At 38.8% G+C, this 9,599-nt stretch overlaps 1 non-coding gene and 1 pseudogene across 1 annotated transcript; one reads left to right on the top strand and one right to left on the bottom strand.

Annotated features, from left to right (window-relative positions):
* Positions 1-572: 572 nt before the first annotated feature.
* Positions 573-2,696, bottom strand: LOC144249314 (protein arginine N-methyltransferase 6-like; annotated as a pseudogene).
* Positions 2,697-3,304: 608 nt separating this feature from the next.
* On the top strand, positions 3,305-3,776 carry LOC144249432 (18S ribosomal RNA). Its single transcript, XR_013342229.1, has one exon. It is a non-coding gene; the product is annotated as an 18S ribosomal RNA (ribosomal RNA).
* The last annotated feature ends 5,823 nt before the right edge of the window (positions 3,777-9,599 follow it).

Raw genomic sequence — 9,599 nt, 5'->3', positions numbered from 1 at the left:
AGGAACTGGGTTATATAAACTACTTCCTAATCTCCACCCCTTAATTACTAGTAATGAATTTTATTTAGGGAACAATGAGGAACAAGTACCATAGCCTACAGGCATCTAGCAATGGAGGGAATTCAGACACAGAAATTAAGGCTCTGGAGAGGTTAAGTCATAGTGGAAACTTCCAGAATGAAACTGAACTCGTATACCCTTTTCCCAGCTGCAGACTTAGATAAGGTGTGAGGTGTTTAGTTGGTGCATGGGACCCACCATAAACTGACATTTTATCCATCTTTTTTTTTTCCTCCATGAAAGAAAAGAAATGGAAATACAAGTGCTTGTTACCACATGCTTTTAAGGCTTTTAAGCATGTTGTATCCGTGATTGAGAAGATCACTTTAAAAATTGCCAGAAGAATCTCCTCTAATGGAGACTGAAGTCACTCTCTCTCCCCAAGAACCATGTGGGAAAAGAGAGATAGTCCCCTATTTGCACATGAAATCTCCCTTTCTCCTCCGACCTCCCTATTCCTCTCCCAAACAGGCCAGGCTGCCTTGGGAGGTGGTTGGGAGAAAAAGCAATGCTCATTCCCCCATGGCAAAGTCTTTGGTCTTTTCATCCTGGTCCCCCATTTTGTAGCGCAGCAGAAAGCACAGGTGAAGAGGGTTGTCCTGGGAGGGCAGCAGCATGATCTCTGCTGAAATGACCCTGCCTTGCTCCACTTGTACTGTCTCCTTTAGGAAGAGGAGTGCCTGCTTCCAGAGTGTGGCCCGGTGCAAAGGCGAGATGGACAGCACCAGGGGTTTCTCCGAATCTCCTCCAGGGAAGGTCACCTGGAACCAAAAGGCCAAACCATGCAAGGGCACCCAGCCATAACAGCTATAGCGGAAGTTCCCACCCAACTTGCCTCCAGCTCCAGCTCCAGGCCCGCAGGTCAGCTGGAGCTGAGCAAAGTGCTACAACCAGGCCAACACATCCTGGCCGGACAGACCCTGCACCAAGATCTCTGAGTGGCTCATGAGGCAGCTTGTGGCGAAACTCTCTAGGCAACTCATGTCCATGCCTTAGTGTTGCTTCACCTGGCTCCAAAATCCTAGGCACCACTCCAGCATCTGGTCGCTGATGGGGGCTACAAGGAGCTCAGTGAAAATCAGTAGGAGACTACCGACCTCCCTCAGCCACTGGGTCTGCAGGTGCAGCACAGAGCTCAGCATGGACTCATGCAGAAGTCCATAGCCCATTCACTCGCTTACGATGGCATCCACGTGCTCTGGCAACTCCACCATCTCCACCGGACCCTGCAGGACATGCACTTGGTCCTCCAGCCCGTTGAGCCGCCCTACCTCTCGGGCCTCTTGCCAAATGGCAGTACCAGCCTGGGCACAGAATATGCTCAAAATGCCACAACAACTAGCATTTTCTTCATACAAAAATTGTTACAGAAGCAGGATGCTCTTTTAAAAATCTCAAACTTATCAGGCTGTAGACAGCAAGAAAACTTACCAGAGACTGGAAAATGGAAATCCATGGCAAAATGTCTTGGTATCTTTTTTCCTATTAAAAACATAATGCCACAATTTGGATAGGTTACAATGAAGAGTGGTTTATTTTGGCTTATAGTTCTGCTTCAAGGTCAAAGGACTGCATCTGGTGATGGCCTTCTTGCTGGCAGAGTCCCAAAGTGTTGCAAGGCATCACAAGGCAGGAGAGAGGGACCATGAGAACTGCTTTTTGTAGCAAACCCACTCTCAATCCATTATCCTATTATTGTGTTAATCTATCAATCACATAAATGAGGTAATCCATTCATGGGGGAAGAGCTCTAAACACCTCCTAAAGGTTCTTTCTCTTACTGTCCTATATTGATTCAGTTTCAGTACAAATTTTGGGTATTGAAACCATAGTACAAGACATTTGGTAAGAATTGACTGCAGTAATTTAAAAGGACAATAAGATGCCTCTAAATCCCATAGCTCTAGAAGAGGTTGGAAAATGAAATGCTGGTAGGCTATATTCACTGGCTGTATTTAACAAGATATTGGAAAAATAAGATGAGCTCCTAGAATAATGAAAATGTTTCCAAACATGATGAAAAAGGAATATAGAGAGTTCAGAACTTTGGAGCCTTGAGGGGTTGAAAAAACTGACTATTCTATACTTCAAAGAATAGGAAAAAAATCTGAAAAGGCGTTTGAGCAACAAAGGTCGATGAAATTTCAGTTATGCAGCAAAAATTAGATTTAGGGCATGGCCTCACATTGGAGGTCTCTAAGTAGCTCCCTCAAATTCAGAGGAGAAGAGGCATAGGAATGAAGAAGCAAAGAAATAGGATCAAGATTTATCTCTAGGAAACTTTCATGTTTACTGGCTTATGGAACTGACAGGGAAGGAAATGGATCAAAAGTCTTTTCAGTGTTTGAGAAATTGTACTGCTAAGAAAATCACTTAAGAGCTTATTTTAAAAGCTGTACTCTTTCTACAGAAGTCATGCTTCTCAATACCCATTTCAAATGCAGGCTTAGAGGAAGAACTTACAGAACACAGACCTAGTGACCACAGGGGACCAAGGACAAGGGGGTTCCCCACTGAGAGTGGTACCAGGGTCTAGTGGTGGAACTTCCTGTTCAGGTCCTTCACAGTGCCTCCTAGCAGAATCTCATCTTTGCATAGGCCAGTGTCTTCTTTTCCCTGCTTTCCTACCTGGACATGTTGATTGCAGTAAATTTGCTGCATTGTTACATACTGGGTGCAGGTTGGAACAGATATCAGTTCATGGGTTGCAGTAGAGTTTCTCACCCTCAGCACTACTAATATGTTGGACTGGAAAGTTCTTTTTGTGGGGCTGTCCTGTGTATTTTATAATGTTCAGCAGCCTTCCTGGCCTCTGCACACTAGTTGCCAATAGTATCCCGCTCACACCCCGAATTGTGTCAGTCAAAACGTTTCCAGACATTCCACAAAAACTACCTCTGGTTGAGAATTATTGGGCCACAGGATAATATGGAGAGATATCACGACCAGATGGAGAATCCTGCGCGTTACCTGGGAATCCTGTATTTTGAATTTAATGCAATGGCTGGGTGGGATTTTAGGTTATCTTACTTGGTGAGGGAATGAGCATATTATTTGTTTGCTAAAAATAAAGGATGAAATGGTGATTTGGTGACCAAATGGATGGACTATAGCATAGAGTTCAAGGTTATCACCAAACCTGCTTTCTAGTAATTCAGGATAGCTAAGATCCAAACTGGGATTAGAGATAACCCACTCTGCTTAGCCCTAAATATAAACATTCAACAAACAAGAATGTTCGCCAGAGTACTACAAGCAATGGCCTAAAACTCAAAGGACTTGGCAGAGCTTTACATCCCTCTAGAGGAGCCTGTTCTATAATCGATAAACCCTGATATACCTCACCACCTTTAGCATTTATCAGCATATATACTGCCATCTTCAGCAAACCCTAACAAGTTCTTATAGTAAGCAAGAGAATTTTACATTAATATGTTAGGTCAAGGTGTAGCCTATAAGGTGGAAAGTAATGGACTACATTTTCTACTTCTTAGAACAAATCTTCACGACAGCTTTATGAAACTTAAAAGCTCAAGTCGGATTTAGTAGTAAGTTAAGAATAGAGAGCTTAGCTGAATTGGGCAATAAAGTATGCACACACCACCCTTCACCCTCTTCAAATATAATTACACAAAACCTGATACATAATCCACTTGATTAGACTGTATGAGAAGAGATAAGTCATAACAAGGTAGACATACTGGAAAGTGTGTTTGGAATAAACAAAATGTAGCTTATTCACTAAATCACCCGGCCTACACCCGGGAGATTTCACCCACTATGAACATTTTGAACTAATGCTAGCCCACAATCCCTTCCCACTAAAATATGATTCATTTTAATAAATAAAACATTTATCTTAAATAAAAGTAGAGGAGATAGAAATTATTACCAGGAGCTATAGAGAAAGCACCATAAGGGAAAGATGAAAAAAAAAAATTTATAGTGTAAAAAAGCAAAGACTAAAACTTCTACCTTTTGCATAATGATTTGACCAGAAAACCCTTGACAAGAAGAATTTAAGCCAAGCACCTTGAAACCAGATGAGCTACTTAAGAGCAGCTAATAAGAGCTCATCTGTCTATGTTGCAAAACAGGGGAATGACTTATAAGTAGAGGTGAAAAGCTTAGGCAGCTTGGTGATAGTTGGTTGTCCAGATTAGAATTTTAGATCTACTTTAAATTTACCTGAAGCACAAGCAAGCCAAATGTAATTTTAAATGTTAATCTAAAGAGGGACAGCTCTTTAGAATCAAGGAAAAACCTTAATTAGGGAGTAAATCTGCTAATTTCCATAGTTGGCCTAAAAGCAGTCTTCAATTGAAAAAGCATTAAAGCTTAACCTAATCATCAAAACTTAATACCTAACTCTCAATAACCTCCTAAACCAACACTGAACTAATCTATTTTTCTTATAGAAGAAATTATGTTAAAATGAGTAACAAGAAGATAGTTCTCCCTGCATAAGTTTATATCAGACCGAATAATTCACTGATAGTTAACACTGATAGTTAACCTTTGACATCATCAATTATACTATTTATTGTTGCTCCTACCCTAGCCCTAACCCTGGCATTTATCATGTGAATCCCCCTACCCATACCCCAACCCCTGACCAACATAAATATAGGCGTACTATTCATTCTTGCTACCTCAAGCCTAGCTGTATATGCAATCCTGTGGTCAGGCTGAGCCTCCAACCCTAAATATGCTCTAATTGGAGCATGATGAGTCATAGCACAATCTCATATGAAGTAACCCTAGCCATTATTCTCCTCTCTGTATTACTAATAAATGGCTCCTTTACTCTATCTACCCTTATTACTACTCAACAGTTCACATGACTACTACTACTGACATGACCCCTAGCAATAAAGTGATTCATCTCAACACTAGCAGAGACCAACCAAACTCCATTTGACTAACGGAAGGAGAATCAGAACTTGTATCAGGCTTCAATGTCGAATATGCCCTTTCATCTTATTTTTTATAGCTGAATACACAAATATTATTATAATGAATGCCCTAAGAGCAACCTTCTTTATCGGAACATTACTCATCCCTTCCCTTCCTGAAACTTTTACACTCAGTTTCACCCTAAAAACCCTCATTTTAACTTCTATGAATTTGAGCATTCTATACACGATTTCGTTATGATCAACTTATGCATCTTTAATGAAAAAGCTTCCTATGCCTCACTCTGGTCCTATGCATGTGACATATCTCCCTTCTCATTATCACTGCATGTATATCACACCTAATCTAAAAAATATCTCTGGTAAAACAGTTACTTTGATTGAGTAAATAATAGAAGTTTAAATCCTCTTATTTTTAGAACCATAGGACTTGAACCTAATCCTAAGAATTCAAAATTCTTCATGCTACCTTTACACTGTGTCCTAAAAAGTAAGGTCAGCTAAATAAGCCATCGGGCCTATACGCCGAAAATGTTGGTTTATATCCTTCATGTATTAATTAATCCCTTAAAATCCTCCACAATCTACCTCTCCTTATTTTCTGGAACAATAATTACACTATTTAGCTCCCACTGACTACTTATTTGATTAGGCTTAGAAATAAGTATGCTGGCAATTATTCCCATCCTAAAGGAATAATTCCACAGAAGCTGCATGCATATATTTCCTAATTCAAGCCACTGCATCAGTAATCTTAATAATAGGCACAATTATTAATTTTACAAACTTAGGCCAATGGACCCTATCCAATTCATGCAATAAAATCTCATCATTCATATTCACAGTAGCACACTCAATAAAAATGAGACTTGCCCCATTTCACCTTTGAGTACCAGAGGTCACTCAAGGAATTGCACTTAAATCAGGACTAATCCTACTAACATGACAAAAAATTGCCCCAAACTCCATACATATCAAATTGCATCTTCCATAAACTCCACCCTTATATTACTTATGGGAATCCTGTCTATTATGTTAAGAGGCTAAGAAGGACTCAACCAAACTCAACTATGAAAAATCTTAGCATATTCATCAATCACGAATATAGGATGAATAATAGCAATTATTACATATAATCCAACTTTGATAATATTTAACTTAATCATTTATATTACTTACCATTAATATATTTATACTTCTCCAATACAACAAAAAGCTTCTACCCTCTCCTTTTCAAATTTATAAAATAAATTCCTCCTACTAACCCCATCAATTCTAATCATACTAATATCAATAGGAGGATTACTTCCTCTAACCCGATTTGCCCCCAAATTAATTATTATTAAGGAACTAATTTCAAACAACAATATCATCTTCTCATACTAATAGCAATACTAGACCTCCTAAATTGATATTTCTACACATGACTTATTTATTCTACATCCCTAACCCTATTTCCATCATTTAACAACACTAAAATAAAGTGACTTTTAAAAATACAAAACTGGGCTGGGAATGTGGCTCAGGCGGTAGCGTACTCGTCTGGCATGAGTTTGGCCCAGGTTCGATCCTCAGCACCACATACCAACAAAGATGTTGTGTCCACCGAGAACTAAGAGATAAATATTTAAAACTCTCTCTCTCTCTCTCTCTCTCTCTCTCTCTCTCTCTCTCTCTCTCTCCTCTCTCACTCTCTCTTTAAAAAAAATAAAAAAATTAAAATACAAAACTAACTCCCCTTCTACCAAATTTTATTATTATCTCTGTCCTCTCCCTACCACTCACACCTCCCCTATCATCTCTGAGCTAGGAATTTAGGTTAACCCAGACCAAGGGCCTTCAAAGCCCTAAGTAAGTGTCCAACACTTAATTCCTGAGTTAAGGACTGCAAGACTCTACCTTACATCAACTGAATTCAAATCAATTAATTAAGCTAAGCCCTTTCCATCTAGAATAATGGGATTTAAACCCATAAAACTTCAGTTAACAGCTAAATGCCTAATTCACCTGGCTTCAATCTACTTCTCCTGTGTTAAGTAAAAATGCCAGAGAAGCCCTGGCAGAGTTGAAGCTGCTCCTTTGAATTTGCAATTCAATGCTATTATTCACCTCTGGGCTTGGTAAAAAGAGAGCTCAACCTCTGTCTTTAGATTTATAGTCTAATACTTACTTGGCCATTTTACCATCTACCTATGTTCATCAACCGTTGATTCTTTTCAACTAATCACAAAGATATCGGAACACTTTACCTCCTATTTGACACTTGAGCTGGAATAGAAGGAACGCACTTAGTCTATTAATTTGGGATGAATTAGGCCAACCCCCGGAGTCCTCTTAGACAATGATCAGATCTATAATGTTATCGTAACTACACTCGCATTTGTTATAAATTTCTTTATACTCATGGCAATTATGATTGATGTATTTGGGAACTGAATAGTACCCCTTATAATCGGAGCCCCTGATATACCATTTCCCCATATAAATAACATGAGCTTCTGGCTCCTTCCCACCTCCTTCCTCCTCTTGCTTGCTTCTTCTATAGTTGAAGCAGGAGCGGGAACAGGTTGAACAGTATATCCCCCACTAGCTGGAAATTTTGCCCATGTAGGAACCTCAGTAGAATTAACCATCTTCTGCCTTCACTTAGCAGGATTATCATCAATTCTAAGAGCAATTAATTTTATTACAATTATTAACATAAAACCCACTGCTATATTCCAATATCAAAACCCTCTGTTAGTATGATCCATACTAATTACAGCAGTATTCCTTCTTTTATCTCTTCCAGTCTTTGCAGCAGGGATTACAACACTTCTAACAGATTGAAATCTAAATACTATATTCTTTGACCCCATGGGAGGTGGAGATCCTATCCTCTATCAACAATTATTCTGATTCTTTGGGCACCCTGAGATCTATATTCTTATTCTACTAAGGTTTGGTATTATCTCCCATATTGTAAAATATAGTCAGGTAAAAGCAACCATTTAGTTATATAGGAAAAGTATGAGCTATAATATCTATTGGTTTTCTGGGATTCATTGTAACAGTGCACCACATGTTCACTGTTGGGATAGATGTCAATGATACCCGAGCTTCCTTCAAATCTGCAATGATAATTATTGCTATTCCAAGAGGGGTAAAATTTTCAATTGACTAAGCAACCTTACATGGAGATAATATTAAATGGTCACCAGCAATACAATGAGCCCTCAGCTTCATTTTCTTATTCACCATTGGAGGTTAGCAAATTCCTGCTAACAGGAATCATTCTGGCTAACTCTTCATTAGATATTGTCTTACATGTTACATATTATGTTGTAGCTCATTTTTACTATGTCATATGTATACGAGCCATATTTGCCATCGTAGGAAGGTTCGTTCACTGATTTCCCCTTTTTTCTGGTATATGCTAAATAATATATGAGCTAAAATCTACTTTACTGTAATGTTTGTAGGGGTAAATGTAACTTTCTTCCCTCACACTTCTTGGGATTATCAGGAATACTATGTGGATACTCCCACTACTCAGATGCATACACAGCATGAAACACTGTATCTTTGATGGGCTCATTTATTTCCCTCACAGCTATCATAATAATAATTTTTATAATTTGAGAGGTATTTGCATCAAAACAAGAAGTTCTTACCATAGAGTTAACACCCAGTAACTTACAATGACTACACGGGTGCCCTCCACCTTATCACACATTTGAAGAACCGACTTTTATTAAAGCCTGGACCAAGAAAGGGAAGAACTGAACTTCCTAAAACTAGTTTCAAGCCAGCCCCATAACCATTGTGACTTTCTTCATGAGATATTAGTAAAATAATTACATAACTTTGTAAAAGTTAACTTATAGGTTAAACTCCTTTATATCTCTATGGGATACTCCCTTGAATTAGGATTTCAAGATGCCACATCACCTATTATAGAAGAGCTCCTACACTTTCATGACCACACTCTTATAATTGTGTTCTTAATTAGCTCTCTTGTCCTCTACATTATCTCATTGGTATTAACTACAAAACTAACCCATACTAGTACCGTAGACGCCCAAGAAGTAGAAACTATCTGAACTATTCTTCCTGCTATTATTCTCATCTTAATTGCCCTTCCCTCACTCTGTATTCTATACATAATGGACAAAATTAACGACCCATCTCTAATGGTAAAAACTAAAAGCCATCAGTGATATTGAAGTTATGAATATACAGACTACGAAGATCTTAGTTTTGACTCCTATATGATTCCAACCTTGGATCTGGCTGCAGGAGATCCTCAATTTCTGGAAGTAGATAACTGAGTAGTACTTCCAATAGAGTTACCTGTGCAAATACTAATTTCATCTGAAGACATGCTCCACTCCTGAGTGGTCCCATCCCTTGGCTTAAAAATGGATGCAATTCCTGGTTGACTTAGTCAGGCTACCTTAACATCAACATGGCCGGGACTTGACTATGGGCAATGTTCTGAAATCTGTAGCTTTATGCTAATCGTCCTTGATCTGGTCCCATTAAAACATTTTGAAAGTTGATCCTCACCAATGTTATAAATTCATTATGAAGCTACAGCAGCGTCAACCTTTTAAGTTGAAGATTAGGAGCCAAAATCTCCTC

Source organism: Urocitellus parryii, chromosome 11, assembly GCF_045843805.1.
Source record: "Urocitellus parryii isolate mUroPar1 chromosome 11, mUroPar1.hap1, whole genome shotgun sequence".
NCBI classification, from domain to species: Eukaryota; Metazoa; Chordata; class Mammalia; order Rodentia; family Sciuridae; genus Urocitellus; species Urocitellus parryii.
The sequence above is the reverse complement of the archived record's forward strand: the minus strand, read 5'-3'. Positions and strand labels throughout refer to the sequence as shown.